We start from the raw sequence: 23083 nt of genomic DNA on the forward strand, positions 1-23083 counted from the left end.
ACAATGAACAAAGACATGTACTTACACTTTGGCTATTACTTTCAAGAAACTCAAGTATCTATTCCCACTCTACTATACCAGGTCTCTCCTTCTGATCTGGAACTGGACTGGCTCTGTGATATTTCCTTTTAGTTAATCATACTTATGTTAATATCAGTCTTTCCCAGGGAGTCACAATTTGGTTTCCTAAAACCCAGGTCCTATTTAATACTGCTTGTTTCTCCTGTCTGTATATTTTGCTGCCAATCAATGTGGGGCAGAATCTGACATGGTGGATATCTGTTTTAATACAGTAACACGCTATGTGTTTTTGATAACCGGTGAAGGAGAAATAGTTCAGCTTCATTGCTTTTCAAAGGCAAGTCATTAAACAAACTAATGAATAGGTATCTGATGGAACCAAGAAAGGATCTATGAAATAGAACATCTATCCGATTTTCTCTTAGTTATTGATGATGTAAAGCCATCTATAATGTACCTTCCTGTCAGGTAAGAAGAAGAAAAAGATATAATAAGAACATTCATTTCCATATTTATTACAATGTAATAATTTAGAGGTAGTTACACTCTCTTATGAGGCCACTAGAGAGCTATTGAACTTTAAAAATTAGCAGCCTGCTATAATAAATATTCAATTTCAATGTAAATGATTCCTCCATAGCCTGCTGTTTTAGAAATTTAAGAAGTCCAAAAGCCATGACACAAGAAATAGTGTTAAAAGGTGATATAAAGGAATCATCAGCCACTGAAGTGATAGGACATCCATGGGGACTGAGTTCTAGTAACATTAATAGAATTGATCAATCTGATGTACTGTTTGGTGCAAATATGAGTCAATACAAAAAACGGCATCATTAATATTAATTAAATATTGTGAATTTTAATTTTTGAATTTAAGACTTAATATTTTAGAATACTAAAATAATGTAAGTCATGGATTAATAATTCCTATTAGGATTTACATGAAGAACCTAATATGTAGGAAATCATGATCTTAAATTTCTTCAGGTAGGGGCAAATGTTTTGTGTGTGTGTTTTCAACTATATATTTGTACATTTTAGTAATCTAGATCCATCATACACTATGGATTCTTACAAAACTAAAGTGCATTGTAATACATAATATTAAATAAGCAAAATCTTTGGTCATATTACTTCAAATGAGTAGAGGTTTTGTATGAATAATTAGAATTATTTTTAAAGAAAAGGATGTTTGTATTACATTATACGTTTACACATTTGAAAGATATCTGATCTCAGGGAAAGTGTTATATGCGTGCACACACACACACACACACACACACACACACACATACAATGTGTTGAGAAAACTTCTAGGAAATATGGCTGACTGAGTTGATACAGAAAAACACTCACTCTAAAACACAAATAAATATTATTATGTTTTTAATAGCTAACCTCAAAAGGAGGAATATGATATCCCTGGTTAATGAAGAAACAATTCAAAGCCAGAGTGGTGAATAGCAACTCATGGCTAGTGGCTTATGAGGGTCTTAGAATAAAACATTAGGGAAAGGAATAAGCAAAGGAGAAGTTAGTGCCCATGATGGGACAGAAAAAAATTACTCCATAAGCTTGTGTGAGAAAAAAAAGAAGGATAGCATTTGTGTGGCTCTGTGGGTAGAAAAGTCACTCTTAGAAATCAAAACTACAGTATTCCTCCATGCATAAATGGGGTCCTCATTTATAGTACCCATGCTTTACACGTAACACAAGCTGATAAATGAGGAATATCTCTCTCTCTCTCTCTCTCTCTCTCTCTCTCTCTGTATGTGTGTGTGAGAGAAAGAGAGAGAACGTGTGGGTGTAAATTTATATAAATTATATTATAATTTATACGTATTTGTATGTATACACACACAAACAACTTTTAACAAATTAATGGATAGATATTACACATCAACAATTATCATCATGAAAAGAAAGCCATGTAGATATTTTGTGTCTCCAAAGGGAAGAACATATTACCGCCCATGAAGTGGACTTGACAAAAAAAAAAAAAATTCCTGAATCTTTCAGTCCACTAGATCCAACTACCAACAGAGTAAGTACAGAGACTAGAACATATTAATCATGTTCATATTAATCATTTCTTTAATCGATTAAGGATAATCAGCAAAGTCTAACCATAGAAAACACTGAAGGTCATATAACCTAAATAACTAAAAAATATAAGACATCTATAAGATAATTGGAATTTTATCATTGACTAGATATTTGAATTAATAAATTATTATTAAAGTCTTAAAATGGTTTGGTGATTATTTTTTAAAACATTCTTCATTTTTAAGAAGTAAATATTAAAATATTTATTAATAAATTAAGATGAGATATGGAAATTTTTTTAAATCCTACAGAAGAGGGGGAAATGAGCAGAAGTATATATGAGAAAATATTGGCCATGAGATTACAATTATTGAAGCTGTGTGACAGATACATGGAAGTACATTATATTCTTCAGTCTATTTTTGTATATGTTTGAAATAGTTCATAATATAAAGGTCAAGAAGGAAATAAAATTATATGCTGGGAGTGGTTAAACTGATTTGCATTTGGACTATATCGCAATAAAAATAAACAGTGACTCGGGGCGCCTGGGTGGCGCAGTCGGTTAAGCGTCCGACTTCAGCCAGGTCACGATCTCGCGGCCCGTGAGTTCGAGCCCCGCGTCAGGCTCTGGGCTGACGGCTCAGAGCCTGGAGCCTGTTTCCGATTCTGTGTCTCCCTCTCTCTCTGCCCCTCCCCCGTTCATGCTCTGTCTCTCTCTGTCCCAAAAATAAAAAAAAATAAAAAATAAAAAAAAAAAAATAAACAGTGACTCTAAAGACATTATAATATAATCCATTCAAAACATAAAGGAATAAAATATGTTGAGTATTTTTTAAATGAAATTGATAATTTAACCTCTTCACAGGCAGAAATTACATCCTACACATCTTACATATAATAGTCACCCAAAAATTCATCCTAATAATTTGATTTTGTTTTGCCATATCAGAATAGGAAAGAGACTTAAATGATATACGAGTGAGACATAATCCAAGACAAATCCAAGATGTATGTTCCACTTAATGATTTAGAAACATAGGCATACTGATAAAGATGGGTATTCATGGAGTCAGAAAAATGTAATGTCTATGTAATAATAAATTTTAAATATTTTCCACTCAGTCTTCAAGAAAAATCTCTTAATGTAATTTTCAGAATTGTTACATGATCTATAACTTTGAAAAAAAAATTAATTAAGGAAACTACAGTGGGCGAGAGGAAGCTCACTGCTAGCCTTCACTGAGAATTCTTAGGCTGCCTATAAGCCAAGTTTCAATCTCTTGTGGCATCATTCATAAACCACTAACCAAAATAACTACAAATGAGTGAAATATAATGAAAACATGAGCAATGAGCCCAGTGCATTTGTAAAATAGTAAATCATGTCAAGCAAACTTAATTACTTTCTCAATTGAAATACATAATTCATGGATGAAGCGAACATAGTAAATGTGATAGATTTATATTTCATAGAGTTGATGTAGTGACTCAGAATTATGATTTGAAAAATAGATTTAATTGTCTTACATGAGCTGGCATTTCTTATTGAAAATGGAAACACCAATTAAATCTGTTGATAGAATGGATAAGGTCTACAAATTAGTAATCAAACCTACTCATAAATCCTTTTGTGAACTTTTAGTAAAAGGTGACATACTGAGTTCTGCCACACCTCCCAATTTCTCCAAAGACAGAAAATGAGACCAAGTAATCAAGGAATGGGTACCTTCCAGATGAAAGAGTAAAGTCAAGCTAGGTAGGTCACCTGTAGCCTTGCTTCTTTTTTCACTGACTCTTTTCCATCATGTAATTTGGAAATACTCTCTTACCTTTACCTTTCTTATAACATACAAAGGAAGAACAAAATCAATGCCATTAAATATTGGTTGCTAAATGTGTTAACATTTCAGAATTTTTGGTGATATTCATATTTTAAAAAATAGTAAAGAAATGAAAAGCATCTAAATTAGAAACAAAAAGGTAAAGCTATCTCTGTACATTGTCATGTATGTAGAAAATCCTAAGGAATACACACATATATACATACACACAAATAAGAACTATGAAATGATTCAGCAAGATTATAGGATACAAGATCAACATATAAAAATCAGATGTATATCTATACACTAGTAATAAACAATCTAAAAATGAAATTAATTCAGAAGCACCTGGGTGGCTCAGTCACTTAAGCATCTGACTCTTGGTTTTGGCTCAGGTCATGATCTTACAGTTTGTGAGATCAAGCCCCACATCGGGCTCTGTGCTGTCAGCACAGATCCTGCTTAGGATTCTCTCTCCCTCTCTCTCTCTGCCCCCTCACTCACTCTCTCTCTTTTAAAATAAATAAATAAACTTTAAAAAAGTGATTTATGAAATTAAATGAAAAATTCCATTTACAATACTATGAAAACAAATAAATTAGCTAGGAACAAACTTAACAAAAAGAGTACAAGATTTATACACTGGAATCTATAAGGCATTGTTGAAATTTAAAAAAAACATAAAAACAATGAAGAGACACCCCGTGTTGATGAATTAGAAGGATTAATATTGTTAAGATGGCAGTCCTACGGATTCAACTGTGATAATCGGAATTGGCACTTTTGCAGAAATTAACATGCTGCTCCTAACATTCATATGGAAATGCAAGGGACCCAGAAGAGCCAAAATAATCTTAAAGAGTAAATTGTGATGACTTCCTTAATTTCAAAACTTACAATAAAACTATAAAATCAAGACTGTGGTGTTGGCAAAAAGATAAACACAGACCAAAGGAATGGAGCTGAGAGTCTAGAACTAAATCTTTACATTTATTTTTGAAAAGAGTTTCAAGACAATTCAATGAGAGAAGAACAGTTTTTTCAACAAATGATGTCTGGACGACTGAGTATCTGTATGTAAATCCAAGCGAGGGCTTACTGAGAGTACATTTGGAGACATTCATGACGGAAGATAATCTTTGGACCAAAAGTTTACTAGAAGTCCTTTATATCTTACTCACTAGTAAGTTAAGAGTGGATATGCAGACATTGATGTATTCCTCTATACATTTTGATGGGCTCACAATGTGGCACTTTCCAATCTCGCTTTCTATGACATCTATGGCTGCCAGATCAGTAGCCCACTTCTAGGGCTATTTTCATTATTGTCCCTATTGTGAGTTAACATACATTTTATGTTTGTTCATTCTGCCTTGGAAATAGGTAGAGCAAGTAGGTCACAGATTTACATATTCATTTATTCATTCACTTATTTATCGACTCCTTCATTCATCCCTTGGTCAGTAAACACTACTGCATACCTTTTCAATACTCTGCAATACAGTTTAAGAATAATAAATGCCCTAAGACTATAAGCATATAAGTTCTATGAAATCAGGGATTTTTATCTTTGCCTTTTTGTACTGTCCCCGTCCCTAGAAAAGCACCTAAGGAGGGACTCATTGAATATTTGTTAAATGAATAAATACAGCCAATATACTCTGAGGACTAATAGGTAAGGCTCCATTCTAAGGGCTTTTATCTTTTTAAATCTCACAGCAACTCTTTGATAAAGGTTCCATTATAATCCCCACTTCACACATGAGGAAACTGCAGCACAGAGAATTTAAGTGCTTTGGACAGTATCATGCAGCTGGCAAGTCTAGGTTGTAACCAAGATAATCTGGCTCGCAGGCATTCAGAGATGATGTAGACTACTTAAGTGTTCACAACATAGTTAGTTATGTAAAGTATAGCATTATACGGCCAGAGGACATAAAATCAGATGAAAATGAAGTCAGTTACTACTTACTTCCCGATTTCAAAAGTGCTGCATGCACATATAAAATCTGTTGTAAAATGAAGGAGAAAAAGGGTGATTGGCCACAAAAAGTATGATAATCAGTAAATTAATTAGCTCTATGATGCCTATGAATTCTGTTCATTTGCTTTATTAAAGCCTGGATATTTACTTAGGTAAAATTTTCTTTTTCTCTACTTAGAAAAAAAGTCCTTCTCTTGGTGAGCCAAGGAATTAAGATGGCTCTTATACTTATCTTTTAAAAAGTACCCTGTTTTTTTCACAGTAATCCACTCATACAAGGTAACAGATCTAGCAAAAAAAAAAAAAAAAAAAAAAGTACTTCAAATATGTCAATGCTTCATCAGCTTAAAAAATACAAATTGTTGGGGCGCCTGGGTGGCTCAGTCGGTTAAGTGTCCGACTTCAGCTCAGGCCATGATCTCGTGGTTCATGGGTTCAAGCCCCTCGTTGGGCTCTGTGCTGACAGCTCAGAGCCTGGAGCCTGCTTCCGATTCTGTGTCTCCCTCTCTCTCTGACCCTCCCCATTCATGCTCTGTCTCTCTCTGTCTCAAAAATAAATAAACGTTAAAAAATTTTTTAAAAAATACAAATTGTTGTCATTAGAGTTTAAAACGTGTTAATATTTACATTTAAAGGATTTAAATGTTTATTTTAAATATCTTGTTTTAAAAATGGAATTGAAACCTGCTGAGAAATGTTAGAGACTCCCTTGATTTCTATCTATCTATATCTATACCTATATCTATCATCTATATCTATCTATCTATCGATAGATAGATAGATAGATAGATAGATAACCTTATAAGCACATACAATGCTTTCATAAGTACTGATTTGGGTGACTCCATTTTGATTACTATAGATTCATAAAATCACAAGCTAGAAAGGACCTTGAGAGGTCATTTACATCTCCACTCTCAGGCAGCACCCTACTTAACTGTCCCTGACAAATGTGCATCCATCCCATTTTTAAAGCCACGATGCAAAGGAAGTTCATATAAATTAATCACACACATAGCCCTAGAGAATAGAGAGCTCAGAATGGCACTCCTGATTTAACCAATCAGGTTATTATTGATTGCATCAGCACTTCCATGGTTCCAACTGCTTTTTGCTTGTAAATCAGTAGCATCTTAAGGACTCAAAATTCTCATGTACTTCTGAGGATGTAAGAAATCACTCGTCACTAGCATTTTTACTAACCAGACCAAATGAGAAGCCAAAGCAACTGCACCATTAGGGGAGGCAAACTGGCAGTAAGTAAACTAGAATCCCTAATTCCAAATGATACCTTCAAGTAGAAATCAGTAAAAGTCAAGATAAATATGGATATATATAAAATGCATTCCACTAAATGGATGCAAATACTGATAAAGATTTTCCCTACTTTAACTTTATATGATCTTTCCCTGTGGCCTTGCTTCTATTGCACACATCATTCATTAGATTATGAAAACCATTAATGTCAAGAAGCAGAACAAAATGAATTCACTGAGGGGCCGCTATTAGCATATCAAGCAGCTATTTCTCACTAAATATTCCTGACAGCTCTCATTACATATGATGGATGAGCTTTATAAGTAGTAGTAGTTTCTGAGGAAAATAAAATCTTTAAGCATACTACCACATGCAGCTGAATAACTAGCAATCATCTTTCAACAGTTTATATTTTTCCCTTTTTAATGGGAAAGTGTTATAAAATTCACAGGTAGGTTAAATGCCCGAGTCAAAATTCATTTAGAAACTGCAAGTCTAATTTATGACCTGAATATTATAAGTGCTTTTAGTTAAGATACATTGGAGCCAGTCATCCAAACACTCTACAAACAGAGGAAATGATAATAAACTGAGAAAAGCAGTTGGAAATCAGAATTTTGGAAGCCACTAGTACTGGAGGGACTTAAACCAAGCAAAGAAACTTAAGATATTGGCTAAGGATACTACTCCTTACATGTTCAGTGGAGCTTTAAGAAAACACTGCAACCTTTATCATAATAGGAGTGTGAAATAATAATAATAATTACAACAATATTGCTTGCCTTCCTGCTCAAGTAAGAAGGAGGCATTGTAAGTCCCAAGGGCATAACAACGTAGGCCTGAAGCATCGCACTCTCTAAATCACATTTCACAAATTGCAGCACAGATTGAATCCAGCCTGTAGAAGTGTTCTGTTTGGTCTACACAGTGTATTTTTAAAAATCAAATTTTCAGCATTTAAAAAATCAAGGGATTACAGATAAATGTCGACATTTCTGTTTACGTTTTAAAATCTGGCAGCAATTGGTAGGAGCAGCAGCATTAATTCCCCCTTTTGCCACGAACTCCTCCTCTTTCTAGTCGTGCTGGGTAGACAGAAAGAGGGCCTGTTGTCTTTCACCATTAGAATTATTATTAGTATTATTGATTTACTGATGACAGAGAGATGGTTCTCCAAGAAGTGTGGTAAAACAAACAGCAGAGTGAGAGGGATACCTGCCACTGACGTAGGTTACTTTGCCTGGTTCCTATGTTAAATTTATGAAAGGATTTGATTTCATCTTTTAATATTTTAATTTCTTATTAACAATAAGAAACAAATGAATGTTCTAAAGCAATATGAAGCTGATTTTCACCTTAATATTGTATATATACCACACTATGTATATTCACTTCAGTTGTGTTGCAGGGATTGCAAAAAATTACTAGCATGGAAAACTTGTAGGCTACGTAGAAAGAAAACAAAATATTTCAGTTAATCATATATACATTCTCAAACATTTGGTGGTTAGTCATCACATAAAACAAAGAAGCCAACACACCTGTATCTCTGAAAGCCTTCTTAAAACCAAGGAATTGCCTCTAAATCTCTTGCTTGTCTAACTTGAAAATCACCTAATTATTCATAAAAAGGCTTATTTTTTCAACCAAAGAAGGTTCAGTATTGGTTAATTATCATTTTTTTTTTAATTTTTTTTTCAACGTTTATTTATTTTTGGGACAGAGAGAGACAGAGCATGAATGGGGGAGGGGCAGAGAGAGAGGGAGACACAGAATCGGAAACAGGCTCCAGGCTCTGAGCCATCAGCCCAGAGCCCGACGCGGGGCTCGAACTCACGGACCGCGAGATCGTGACCTGGCTGAAGTCGGACGCTTAACCGACTGCGCCACCCAGGCGCCCCATAATTATCATTTTTATAATTGCAAGATGATATTGCTTGGAAAGGAATGTCTGAAGATGCGTCTTTTCCAAAAATTTTGTCATTAGAATAATCTTTAAGTACTTTCAGATAAACTATTTTTTTAAAAGCTAGTAGATATTAATTTATCAACACAGAACTATCTTCATTCTTAACTAAAGTAAACTTACGCCCAAAAATAAAACTGGCCAATAAAATACAATCTTGTTTTTTATGTTCTTGTCCTATTTTATTTTCCTTTTGGGGGAAATGTATTTCTAGTGCCTTAACCGAAATAGGAGCTTCAAAAAACATCTACTTAAGCCTTTCATAGTCAGCATCAGTGTCTTGTATAATGTAATGCCATCACTTGCACATAAAAATCTCAAATCTTCTTTCGTCTTGTTGCTAAAAACAGTTTAATGACAAAAATTCAGGTTTGATCTTAGAGAGAAAAAGTACACCTTGGTAATAAAAATACCAAACTGCACATAAAGAACCCTCACCATGAACAAGATTTTTCTTAGTTCCAGATTTACCAAGAGAATGCAGAACAATGGAGTTTAACAAGAAAAATGGATTTTTTTTTCAATCAACAATGTTTTCTCACCCCGGCCCAAATACTACCACTGCTGGCAGGAGACAGCGACAACACTTCCAACTATTTTTTTAGTGCTTCACTGCAATAGGAGATATACAGTCACTTCATTTTAATAAATGTTCAGTGAGTATGAATTTTCATTGTGTGAATTTGTTATGCAAGAAACGCTCATTATATATAAATCTGAGTTCTTGCCTAGCCCAGCTAGTGAAATTTAATAAGGGAGATGTAGGCTGAGTACAAAAAATAGGAAAGGGCTCCTTATCTTCAGTTACCAGGTTTATCATCCTCATCTTCCATCTCATATCTGAAATCCAACAGTCCTTGATTCAATGCCACTTTAAAAGTCTAGATTTCATTACAGATCCTGAAATACCTGATGCCCAGAGTCCAGCCTCCCTGACTGCTAGTGAGTGTTACTTCTAAGATACATGAATGTTACTCAGTCTTCCTCTGTTCAGAAGGGCAGTGATTCCACAGGAAATGGAATGGTGATCCTAGAATGCCTTAATTATGGACAACAGACATATCTTTTCAGATAAAAATATTTAAAAAGGGGAGTCCCAGGTCCCATTTGAGATATTTCTCCTGAAAATCTCCAGAAAACAGTATTATTTTTCTTTAAAAAATAAGTTATAGAATTCAGTTCCTCAATGATCCCTCTCTGTACCCATTACACTGAATTCTTTGGCTTACACAAAATGGAGGGAAGAAGTCATCTGTAAGCAAATCATAATCAACTCTCTGCATCCACCATCTTATGGTTTACAGGCAGAAAGAAATAAGGCACGGATATAACAGTAAGAAATGCATGCTTTATTTCACAGATTCAATTAACTTGAATAAAGGAAAAAATAATTATTCAATTAACTTGAATAAAGGAAAAAAGTTATACTAAAAAACTTGCAAACATGCTCTTAGAAAACAGAAGGAACAAATAACACCATCTTGGGGACACATGAGACAATACAGAATTATAAATAACAACCAGGAAACTGTGCTCCCCTTTTTCTCTCCCATCATTTCCCCAGGGATGTTCCCCATAGAATGGGGTAGCTTTGCATCAGGCCCTTTAAAAGTGGGAGGGAATTAAATGTAGACTTAAGAGTAATATTTGATAAAGATGGTCATTTCATAGAGAGTCTTATTATTGTATACAAATAAACAACTCATTATTTGAACACTACTTTCTTTATTACACAACATTTCTTACCATAAATCTTAAATTTATTTATTCTCATATAGATGACGATGCTAGATAGACAGAAACATATTTAAAATGAGATTCTGGAACTCTATTCAAATGCACATAGTTCTGAGAAAGAGGTGTTGAAAATCTCTTTTGAAATATTAACAATTCTTTTATCTGGGTCATAGAATTGTAAACATATTTTATTTTTTGACTTTTTATTTTGAAATTATGATTCACAAGAAATTGCAAAAATAGTAGAGTCCCTGTGCCCCTTCTCCCCACTTTCTCCAATGAAACGCGTTACATAACCATAGTATATTTTTAAAGCCAGGAGATTAACAATGACATAAACTATTAATTAAACTCCAGATGTTACAATGTACAGAAATTGGTTGCATTTTTATACACCAATAATGAAGCAACAGAAAGAGAAATCAAGAAACTGATCCCATTTACAATTGCACCAAGAACCATAAAACACCTAGGAATCAACCTAACCAAAGATGTAAAAGATGTAAAACTTATGAAGGGAATTGAAGAAGACACAAAGAAATGGAAAAACATTTCATGCTCATGGGTTTGAAGAATAAATATTATTAAAATGGCAATACTACCCAAAGCAATCTACACATTCAATACAATCCCAATCAAAATTGAACTGGCATTCTTCTCAAAGCTAGAACAAACAATCCTAACATTTGTATGGAACCACAAAAGACCCCGAATGGCCAAAGTAATATTGAAGATGAAAACCAAAGTGGGAGGCATCACAACCCCAGACTTTAGCTTCCACTACAAAGATGTAATCATCAAGAGAGTATGGTATTGGCACAAAAACAGACACATAGACCAAAGGAATAGAATCAAGACTCCAGAATTGGACCCACAAATATACGGCCAACTAAATTTTGACAAAGCAGCAAAGAGTATCCAATGGAAAAAAGACAGTCTCTTTAGCAAATGGTGCTGGGAGAACTGGACAGCAACACGCAGAAGAATGAAACTAGATCACTTTCCTATACCATACACAAAAATAAACTCAAAATGGATGAAAGACCTGAATATGAGACAGGAAACCATCAAAACCCTAGAAGTGAAAGCAGGCAAAAACCTCTTTGACCTACCCGCAGCAATTTCTTGCTCGACACATCTCCAAGGGCAAGGGAATTCAAAGCAAAAATGTACTATTGGGACCTCATCAAGATAAAAAGCTTCTGCACGCCAAAGGAAACAATAAAAAAAAAACTAAAAGGCAACTGATGGAATGGGAAAAGAATTGCAGATGACATACCGATAAAGGGTTAGTGTCCGATATCTATAAAGGACTTACCAAACTCAACACTTAAAAAACAAATAATCCAGTGAAGAAATGGGAAGAAGACATGAATAGACACTTTTCCAAAGAAGACATCCAGATGGCCAACAGACATATGAGAAGATGCTCAACCTCACTCATCATCAAGGAAATACAAATCAAAACCACACTGAGATACCACCTCACACAGGTCAGAGTGGCTAAGACGAGAGAGAGAGAGAGAGAGAGAGAGAGAGAGAAAGAGAGAGAGAGAGAGAGAGAGAGAGAGAGAGAGAGAGAGAGAGACAGGAAACAAGAGATGTTGGCGAGGATGTGGATAAACAGGAACCTTCTCACACTGTTGGTGGGAATGCAAACTGGTGCAGCTGCTCTGGAAAAGTGTGGAGGTTCCTCAAAAAATTAAAAATAGCACTACCCTACAACCCAGCAATAGCATTACTAGGAATTTATCCAAGGGATATAGGAGTGCTGATGCATTGGGGCACAGGCACCCCAATGTTTATAGCAGCACTTTCAACAATAGCCAAATTATGGAAAGAGCCTAAATGTCCATCAACTGATGAATGGATAAAGAACATGTGGTTCATATATACAATGGAATACTACTTGGCAATGAGAAAGAATGAAATCATGCCATTTGCAGCAATGCAGCTAGAAATGGAAGGTATTATGTTGAGTGAAGTAAGTCAGTCAGAGAAGGACAAATATCATATGTTTTCACACATATGTGGATCTTGAGAAACTTAACAGAAGACCATGGGAGAAGGGAAAGGGAAAAAATACAAACAGAGAGGGATGGAGGCAAACCATAAAAGATTCTTAAATGCAGAGTACAATCTGAAGGGTGGATGGGGGTTGGGAGAGAGGGGAAAGTGGATGATAGGCATTGAGGAGGGCACCTTTAGGGAGGAGCGCTGGGTGTTGTATGTAAGTGATGAACCACGGGAATATACTCCAAAAACCAAAAGCACACTTTACACACTGTATGTTAGACAATTTGAGAATAAATTATATTAAATAAAAAATAAAAATAAACTGCAGATGTTATTTGGATTTTACCAGTGTTACATGCTTACAATTTGTAGGTAATTTTGACTTTCTTAAATTTTCTGGCTTTTACAGCTTTTTCTAAAGTGCTCATATAGATCACTCATATGTGGAATTTAAGAAACAAAACAAATGAACAAAGGAGAGACGTTGGTGATACCAGATGAGCGGTGGGTGGGGGGATGAGTGAAATAGGTACAGGGAATTAAGAGTACATTTCATTGTGATGAACAGTGAGTAATGTATAGAATTGCTGAATCACTATATTATACACCTGAAATTAACATAACATGGTATGTTAATAATACCAGGATTTAAAATAATAATAATAATAATAATAATAATAATATAATGTGGTCAGATGGATATGAAAGAAGATAAATAGATAAAATATAAATAAATCATCATTTGCCTATTTCCTTTACAGATGTGTCTTAACTGGGTTTTCCAAAGTTATGGCATATATCAAGAATTATCAGGTTTCAGAAACAATCATCTCCATTTTAATCACTTTTATATTTCCTTCCATATCACTAAGAAAATTAACAATAATTTCAGGGTTTCTAGAATGTTAACCATTCCATGGAAACACTGCACTGCACTATAAAGCATTTTCCCTGAGCTAATATCTAAGCAGTTAGGATTGATGTTATCATTTGTGCATCCAAAACTGAAATATCCACATGGTTTCGATGTTTTGGTCAAATCTAATTATATTCTTTCAAGGAAACGGTGTCTTATATAAATAAAATGAGCCAGCATTATTTTACTATTTGACATTTTGAAGAATTGCCTTTGACTTTTGCTGTGATTTTCTTTTTCCACTTTCTTTTTTTTTTTTAAGAGACTTTCTCATGAAATGAAATGCTCATTATTCATTCAACAAGTGTTGAATGAATGACATGTGGATGACAGAAGAAGAGTTAAAAACATGATTGAGGTGTTATTCCTGCTGTCAAGACATAAAATGTGCACATAGATTACGGTAATGGAGGATACAAAGTGTTAAGAGGCAGAAGAGAAATTTAGATAGAGTTCAGAGGAGGGAGAGTTGCTTCCAGCTAGGGAAGAGTAAACCCAGTGGGAGGCTGTGTCACATTAATGGGTAAAGCACAAGCTCTTACTCTGTATATACATATTCTGTTTCTTATTTGTTTTACTGAAACTTAGCTTTCTCTCTGGGCCTCATTTTTTTCTAATCTGTTAAATGGGAGTATTATTAGTATTTACCACTAAAGGTTGCCGTGTGCATGAAAGAAAATATTGCAGGTAAAACACTCAGAAAGTATCTGGCACATGCATTTTATCTAACTCAACAGTGTTCACTAAGCATAGCATTGACTAAGGAAAAAGGGACATTGAGTCTGTCTGTTAGGATAGAATTGGGGGAAAATCTGGGCAAGCCCTACACCTCTATCATATTGACCAAATCTTATGTAAAACTTTTCACTCCCTTTTTCCAATAAGTACAACACATAAACAAGAAATTAAATGAAGATTTACTTTGTATAATTAAATCTGCAGTCTTCTCTTTTTTCTTGCTTTTTAAAATTTTTTCTATAAAAATTTCAGGGGTATCTGGGTGGCTCAGTTGGTTGAGCATCTGACTCTTGATTTTGGCCCAGGTTGTGATCCCAGGGTCGTAGGTTGAGCCCTGAGTCATGTCCCTCTGTTAGAGTGGAGCCTGCTTAAGATTCTCTTTCTCTCTCTTTCTCTCTCCCTCTGCCCCACTCTCCTGCTCACGCACATGCAGTCTGTCTAAAAAAATTAAAAATAAAAAAAATATATATATATACACACACAATTATATAATTTTATATATCAATTATATATATATATTTATATAACCATAAAAATAGTTATATATATACATATATATATATATATACACATATATATATTTTTATGGTTTCATAAAGTATAATTATTTTATGGTCACAATATTCATCTCTCCTGAGTGTTTTTCATTGCAATTATATTTATAGGCAACTGTTGTTGGTTGTACCAAGGAGATAAGGGTATGAGGAGATAAAGATTCCAGGGGCCTTTTTAATTTATCTGATTCTGATGATTCTAAAAAATTGCTATTTGTCATTTTTCCACTCTCCCTCACGTTGTTATAGACACGCATATGTCCACACCCTTGGTGGGATCACAGGTCACCATGTTGCAAACGTAGCCACACTATCTTCTGCTCCACTATGTGAGTCTGCCTGAGCAGCCATCCACTGGACATTAGGAACTGGACGGTCCTGGACTGAGTGAACAAGCATGATTCTCACTAATACAACCACATATTCTGCTTTTTCTTTGAGAACTCAAATGGTACTATTCAGTGGAAGGAAAAAGAATTGGTCATGAGAATACAGCCCAGAGATAAATAAATGTTGCTGGGCCCATGGGAACAACTTCAATTCAAGTGTGTTTCATCCTCATTCAGCTCCTTAAATCTCTGACCCCAGAACCCTGTCCTGCAAAGTCATTTTAAAAAAGTTATTTTCATAAAGTTTTCAGAAAGCAATTAAAAAATGATATCATTGAGGGTGTGGGTTTAGGGTGAGACAAGAGTTTCTATAAATGTTGCCTGAAACAAAAGTTAAAATAAAAGCAAAAACAAACAAAAAGGCCCTAATCATTTGCTAGAAGATTCAGGTTTTTCCTTGCCTTAATGAAGTTAAAAGACAACTTAATGGCCTCTCTCCACCTGAGCAATTTCAAATTTCCTCAAAACTCTTTAACAATTTTAGAAGCACATGTTTCAGAATCTATTGCAAGTTTATTGAGCAATTTGATAATAAAAAAGAAACGAGGAAAATAAATCAATGGGAAGATTTTAGCCCAAAAACATTATCTCAACAGCATTATATCTGCAATATAACCACTCATATGTGGTAGCTTGTTAGCAGTTGCAGTCATAAATATTCACATCCAGAATATTCAAAGGAGATGATATATTGCTGGTAGCTATCTATACACAAAAATATATGATCTTTAATCTATGAACTGGAATCACTCCTTGGAACTGATGACTGAAAAGCGTCCTCTGTAGACTAGTCACTTATACATAACTTTCACATGCCTTAAAGTAATAAGTCTCTCTTTATCTGAGAGACTCTTACAGCACTGACTGTATTCACCCAGCTTCCTGATACCAAACCTTACAGTCACCCCCTTCCCTGTTCTCAAAGCCAACCCTGAGCCCTGATAAGAGAAATAAACAAAATAAAGCCCCAGATCCCAATACCCACCTCCATGATGCTTCCTATACCTTGAAGTTGAAGTCTTTCAACTTCAAGAAGCTGCCCCAGACCAGCTAATTGAGCTCCTGTCTCACCTTGGGTGTCCAGATCCTTTCTTTTCCTTCTGGACTTTTCCAATTTGTATAAGTCAACTTTAGTTTTAATTTCTTATCCCTCGCGCAATTTCTCTAATTTGTGTGGTTGCCATCTATAGAAATAGTGTGGAGAAAGGCACGCATAACTTTTGGCATCAGACATACCTAGGTCAGAATCCAGCTGATAGTGGCCATTTGAATTGCAGCAAATTTCTAAATCTCCCCGAGCCTTATTTTCTCATAAAGCTGATGTTGTGATTAAACTCACCAATATAATATATTTTTATGCACTCAACCCAGTACTAAAAAGTGCCATGGGATACCAAAAAGATACTAGTTCCCTCTCTCCACCTCCTTCTGATGACAGCATCGTCTCTCAGAGAGCTGGATGGCTAGGCCACCATTACATATGGATAAGGATCCCCAGTACTGAGTGAACAATTTCCTCTTTCCCCTGTCAACGATAAACGTAGGAAGACACTACTTCAAACAGTGAGGACAGATTTTAATTAGTAATATACTACCACAATAGGGAAAAGTTTCCAGTGTGAACTGAACACAACTTGATTTGTACAGAGGTGATTAAAGCCATTTAAAGAGAGAAGGAGGAAACAGGGCGGGGGGGGGGGGTGGGGGCTCAGTAGAGTCAGAGAGGGGAAAAATTACAAACAGTAGAATGAAGGGGATCACGGGCCATATGAAAGCCACCTGGGTTTGTTAACTAGTACTCATAGAAGTTAGGTTCTTAGAATCCAGGGAGACTGAGAGAGGGGCCCTATCTTTAAGTATAAGCTGGAACAAATAGTAAATTCTTTTGGCAGCCCTGAGTTTTCTCAAGCAGGCTCCTTAAGGAGAGCTTGGGTTATCCTCTGAATGAATGCAGCCTTAGAAACTATAAGTGTTTCATTCAAGTCTTTAAAGGTCAAGGTTGAGGGCTAGTGGAGAAAGGGCTCAGAGGAGCCTGGTTAGAGTTCACTAAAAGAAAGAATTCTTGTCATTCGCAACCCTCTTCTGCCTCCCATCTGTTGAAATACACTTCTTCAGCCTGGTTCTCACCCCTATCTTGCCATTTCTAACTTGGAAAAACCCAGGGAATGTTGAAATCTCTGAACAGTGTTTCCTCATTAGCCCATGCCTCTTCGCTCTGGCAGTTGACTTAGTTTTCTTAAAACCTCTCCCACCCCATCAGGTATCTCTGTCCTGAAGCCTAAGTTCCTGCTTTCCTGTGTCACTACAAATGTCGAGCCAGACCCTTAAATCACGAGACAGGGAAAATGCTCAAGTCTGCTTGTGACAGCCAAGTGTGTCGACCAGTGACTCTCTAGCAATTAGTACAAGTATAAATTATGTTCCAACATATTATATACTTTTAAATTCTCAGTGAATTATATGTTTCTAAAATTCTGGCCTAAATAAATGTTTTCTTGCCACAAACATGTCATAATGTTTAAAATCTAATATTCCAAAAAGCGAATAGACTTAAAAATATATACAGATAGGGGCACCTGGGTGGCTCAGTTGGTTGAGTGACTGACTTCGGCTTAGGTCATGATCTCGCGGTCTGTGGGTTTGAGCCCCGCGTCGGGCTCTGTGCTGGCAGCTCAGAGCCTGGAGCCTGCTTCGGATTCTGTGTCTCCCTCTCTCTATGTGCCTCCCCTGCTTGCTCTCTGTCTCTCTCTCAAATTAATAAACATTAAAAAAAATTTAAATATATATATATATATATACACAGATATAGATGTAGATATCTCAGGTATAGATATAATAGCAACACCTGGAATTAGAATTTGTGTCCTTTATTTTTAGAAAGTGTGCACAAACCACATAGTGTATTCAGTAATAATTTTCCCCATTTTGAAATATCAGCCTAAATTGGAGTTTCAACATATATATATATATATATATATATATATATATATATGTATATATACACATACATATATATATACACATACATATATATATACATATATACACATACATATACATATACATATACATATACAATATATATACATATATATATACACACACACACACACACACACAAATGGCATATACATGAGTCAGTGAATATACAATATATTTTCTAATGCTTTTGAGGTCAAAGAATGTGCTACACAACCAAAGATTGCTCAAAATTTCTCTTTGGTTTTAGTTAAATCTGATCATATCTGATTTCACTTGGATCTTATTTAAAGACTTCTCTGCAGCTCATCCCTGTAGGGCAGACTCATAACCAGCTCCTCGGGTAACTGTGTAAGCCCCAACTTCATCTAGGGTGCCATTATAATCCTTTTTAGCTCCATAGCAACTCTCTCCTGTGAACCTAAGATACCAGATAACTATCATTTACTAAGCTATTAAAATAAAGGCTTTTCAGCTTCCTCAGGTGCAGAATTGGAAAGAAGCCTAGAAGCCTGGAAGGCTTACCTGTCTGGCTAAGTCCTGCGATCTATCAATTAAATGCAGAGTGGTTTATGTCACCAGGGCTCAATGGAGTCTCATTTTTCATTCTAGCTTCTTAGTGCTGTATTCTCTATCTTCTGGTTTCTTGCTATTAAGCTTATTTGTTGCTGGTTTCCTGTTTCTTCCTCTTGAGTAGTCCTATAATTAATGGATGCTATTGTTTCTCAGATTCTCTTGGTTGCCACTTATTCATTTTTACTGTGTACACTAAAGATAAGAAAGTTTTTAAAATGTCATTAAGTTGCTACAACTCTATGCTACTGCAGACAGCTATAAGCAGGTTACAAAGTATAATCATACCAGGTAGAATTATTACGGTAACTAAAGGTAAAAAGCAAATGTCTTATTAATTAATTAACTTTGTAGGCTTCATATATATAGAAAAATGTTCATGAATTTTAAAGATTCAAATAAAACCCACATTTGCACAAATACTATTTAGACAAAGTGTTTCCAAGGATGTGAGAGAAAAGAATGCATGGGTCCTGTGAATAATAAAATAGCTCCCCAAGTGAGTCTGTCATGGACTTTATTCTTCTCTGCCCCCAGCTTCTTTAAAGAATAAACACACCAAGAAAAGAACAGGTTTTAACTAAGGATGTTTTAAGGCCCAAACTTCTCCATAAAGTCTCATAAATCTATATCACTCTCATGAGTTGCGTTAAATCTGACCATAACCGCTGTCTATTGTCTGGACAGCAAAGCATACGCAGCTAGGTAATAATGGGATGGTCTACATAGCAAGAAAAAAAAATAAGTCTACATTTACCATCAAATTAATACAGTAAACATGTTTTCATGAAGATTTTTCATAGATATCACTTGTTCTAAATAAATAAACATTGAAAATGATTAGAAACTTCAAAATCAGAAAAAGAGAAGGCATTTTGTCTGTCACTGGCAGGGTTGAATGATATTCATCAATCAAAAACAGGAAGCTAGTAAAAGTATTTCTTTTAATTCATTCTTTTTTTTAAATCTTATTACCATGATGATTAAAGTAATATTAAAAGCATTTGAGAAAAATTTCAGGCTCTTTTGCAAAGGAATGCTTTTTTTCTGGATAGAACTTCAGAGTAAGTCCTGTCAGACTATCTCTAAACAAAGGGATGATAAAAGGTGTTAGCTGCAGAAGAACCGAAGTCTAAAAGTGCTACTGGCAGAGAATTTATTTCTCCTATTTGGCTTCCTTTTTTCCTAATAACTTAGACTAATCGCACATTATAATTCTGACAAATATAGTTGGTTAAATATAATAAAAAAAAAAAACCTGAGACCTCAATTAAAGATCTTTGTACCAATCATGTGAAGAGATTACACACCAGGAAATAGAACGCTTTTGCAATATTTCACTGTTTTTTTTGAAAGGAAAGGACATCAACATATGTGCAAACAGTGCAAACAATGCAGAGGTAGGAGTGATTTTAGGGAACAGTATGGTTCTATACTCAAGAAACTTGCATTTGAAGTTTATTTTAACATCTGACTTACCCCACAATTATTGTCACTGTACATCTATCACCTGTTTAAGTTACAAAACACAAAAGGTAAACACATCTTCCCTCATAGAGATGCTGAAAAGGATCTATGTAAAAGAAAATATACAAATAATTCAAATTATCTCCCTTGCAAATACAAAAGTAAACAAGCAAACTACTGTTATTAGTGGTATCAGGGTACCTAGAGTTAGTAAAACTGCAAAGTTTGAGGACACAGCCACCCTAAGACTTACTTTACTTCTTACGCCAATAGCAAAATTTGGTTCCCCAAACACCCTCAGTTTGATAATTCACTCAGGAGACTCACATAACTCATCGAAAGCTATTACACTAATGGCTGCAGTTTATTACAGGGAAAGGATATAGATTGAAATTAGCCAAGGGAAGAAGTACATAGAGTGAAGTCCAGGACATTTCTAAATACAGTTCCCAGTGTCCTCTCTTCATGGAATCAATACACATTACTCTCTCAACATCAATGTATGAAAAAACACATAGAGTGTTGTCAACAGGAAAGTGCACCTGAGTTAGTGTCTAGGGTTTTACTGGGGCTTCATTATGGAGGCATTGATTGATTGATAGATTGATTGCCCACATGGTTGAACTAAGTCTCCAGATGGACTGATACCGCATGACCCAAAATTCCTTCCTGAAGTCATATTGTTGGTCTACTTGGTATGGTCAACCCTCACTTTAAGACTGTTGGGTGTGTAGAGGCATCTGGGTGGCTCAGTCAGTTAAGGGTCTGACTCTAGATGTTGGCTCAGGTCATGATGTCGCAGTTTGTGAGTTCCAGCCCCACACTGGGCTCCACACTGGCAGTGTGGAGTCTACTTGGGATCTCTCTCTCTCTGCCCTGACCCAGCTCACTCTCTCTCTCTCAAGTAAATAAATAAGCTTTAAAAAAATTGTTGGGTTGGCCACTGCTTCCTTCCCCCAAGATCTGGAATGGTTAGCCCCATTTTGTTTATGGTGGTAAACAAAACCACTTCTATCATAGTTAACACAGTTTACCTCCTAGAAGCCAAGGGCAAAGACCAGACTTCTCTTTAGGGAAGGTCAAATTCTTTACTACACAGAGAAACTATCTCTTGGCCTTTGTCCAAGGCTCTCTTTCACAATCTCCAACCCCACCCCAGGCATCTATAGTATAGCGCTGATAAGCCAGACAAAGTAATAATATCTTTTAAAATATACATAATATTTAGTGTAGCCAGTGTAGGAGAGGGATAGTTTAAGAAATAACTGATTCACCCTATAAAGCCACTCCTTGATTTATCATTATTTGTATCTATGATAAACATAACTATCTAACATAGAAACTAGCTGACAATTAGATAAATCCTGTTCTTTCTCATTCCAGTCATTTTTCATCAATATTACATCCTGGGGAGGCTTTAACCCAAACTACCAACACATTTGAACATCAACATCAGTATGATAACCTTATTAGCAATTCCAGTGTTATAAACCTACCATAGTATGGCAGTAGATAGAACATAAAAAATCAAAATCCAAACACTGACACATTACTAGAGTCTTGCTCAGTCATTAACAATTAGTCCAGCCAATTATTATATGAAGAAAATATATCTCCCAGAGTCACTCAGAGTCACTCAGGTTTCACTTTATCTTGTCAGGCTCCAAAAGCAGCAGCAGACATAGCAATATATATATATATATATATATATATATATATATATATATATATATATATATGTATGTATATTTCACCCTTTCAGGCATCTGGAATAATTGAGCTAAAAGATGATATCATCTCTTGCTCTGAGCCTTTCTCATTAATGTAATATTGGACTTCTGTCATTGCATAATCCATCTATTTATTCTTTTATCTTCAACTACTATTCCTCCTTTCCATTTATCATTTAAGTCTACCCAAACTTTCCCACCTTTATGATATGAGGAAAGAATAGTGAAACAAAGACAAAGTCTTTCCTTGTAGTGAAGGAAAGTGAAAAGACTTTGTCTTTCTTTCACTACAAGGAGGGGTGATTAAAGGAGAGACCATCGAAAGAGGAAATATAGAGAAAAGAGGCAATAAGCAAATGTGTTCACTCCCTACTTCCCACTATCAACTTCCAAAGTAGCTATTTGAGATAGAGGGCAGAATTTGGTAGAAGCTCCAATGGATATTTGGAATACCTAAAATCATGGCTTCGCCAAACACCTGAAAGATCATAGGCTTCTTGGAGTAGACCAAGGTCACATACAAGATGTCGTTCATGGGAAGGAAGAAGGGTCACAAAAGTTGAAGGAAGTGCCAAAAGGCAGCTTCAGAAACCCCCCAAGAGTGTATGAAGTATGAAATAGATTCCCATATTATTTTGCTTTTCCCCTATTACTAATGAAATTGGCCATTTTTTCAATGTTTATTGGCTAGTGGTGTTGTCTTTGTGAATTTCCTATTTATAACCTTTGTCCACTTTTAATTATGCTGTTCATCTTCTTTTAATTGATTTTTAATACTGCTTTATATAATCTCCATGTCAATTTTGTATATATTACAACCATTTTGCCAAATTTGTTTTATATCCATGAAGTATATTTCTGGTATATTTTGTTATTAAAAGTTT

The sequence above is a fragment of the Leopardus geoffroyi genome, chromosome C1, assembly GCF_018350155.1.
Source record: "Leopardus geoffroyi isolate Oge1 chromosome C1, O.geoffroyi_Oge1_pat1.0, whole genome shotgun sequence".
NCBI classification, from domain to species: Eukaryota; Metazoa; Chordata; class Mammalia; order Carnivora; family Felidae; genus Leopardus; species Leopardus geoffroyi.